Genomic DNA, 1,154 nt, shown 5'->3' on the forward strand with positions numbered 1-1,154 from the left:
TTTACTTTTCATTCCATCCAGGAAGAGCACACAGCAACTGCTGCAGCTTCCTTAGCCTGACGAAGGGTTTTTGAACCCGAAAGCTTGCTTAATAACTATTCTCCAACCATTTGGGTTGGTCTAATAAAAGATATCAAATTCACCCAAGGAACCTTGTCTGTCTGTGCATAATTAGCATCTGGAATAATAGCATGTTATGGCATGCTGTAGTCTGGGTAACACACATGACATAATTTCATAGTTTCATAGTTGGCAGGGTCAGAAGGGACCTGAGCAGATCATCGAGTCCAACCCCCTGCCATGGCAGGAAAGTACTGGGGTCAAACGACCCCAGCAAGGTGTTCATCTAGCCTCCTCTTAAAAACCCCCAGGGTAGGAGCCAGCACCACTTCTCTTGGAAGTTGGTTCCAGATCCTAGCCGCCCTAACTGTGAAGTAGCACCTCCTGATGTCTAGTTCAAATCTACCCTCTGCCAGCTTGTGACTGTTATTCCTTGTCACTCCTGGGAGTGCTCAGGGGAACAGGGACTCTCCCAATGCCTGCTGGTCCCCCCGACTAGTTTGTAACAGGCCACTAGATCCCCCCTCAGCCTTCTCTTGTGGAGGCTGAACAGGTTCAGGTCCCTTAACCTCTCCTTGTAGGGCCTGCCCTGCTAACTCCTGATCATGCGGGTGGCCCTCCTCTGGACCCTCTCCATGTTCTCCGCATCCCTCCTGAAGTGCGGTGGCCAGAACTGGACGCAGTACTCCAACTGCGGCCTGACCAGCGTGGCATAGACAGGGAGGATCACCTCCTTGGACCTGCTTGAGATGCACCTGTGGATGCATGACAAGGTAAGGCCTTCCTGACCACTTCCTCACACTATCGGCTCATGTTCATTTTGGCATCAATAATGACTCCAAGATCCTTTTCTGCCTCTGCACTGATGAGAAGGGAGTTCCCCAGCCTGTAGGTATGCTGCTGGTTCTTCCTCCACAGGGGAAGTACCCTGCACTTGTCAGTGTTAAAACCCATCCTCTTCTCATCTGCCCACCCTGTAACCTGTCCAGGTCCAATTGCAGCCTATTCCTCCCTTTTAGCATGCCCACTTCTCCCCACATCTTAGTGTCGTCTGCAAATTTGAACAGGGTGCTTTTTACCCCCTCGTCCAAGTC

Source organism: Alligator sinensis, unplaced genomic scaffold (assembly GCF_000455745.1).
Source record: "Alligator sinensis unplaced genomic scaffold, ASM45574v1 scaffold97_1, whole genome shotgun sequence".
Lineage (NCBI taxonomy): Eukaryota > Metazoa > Chordata > Crocodylia > Alligatoridae > Alligator > Alligator sinensis.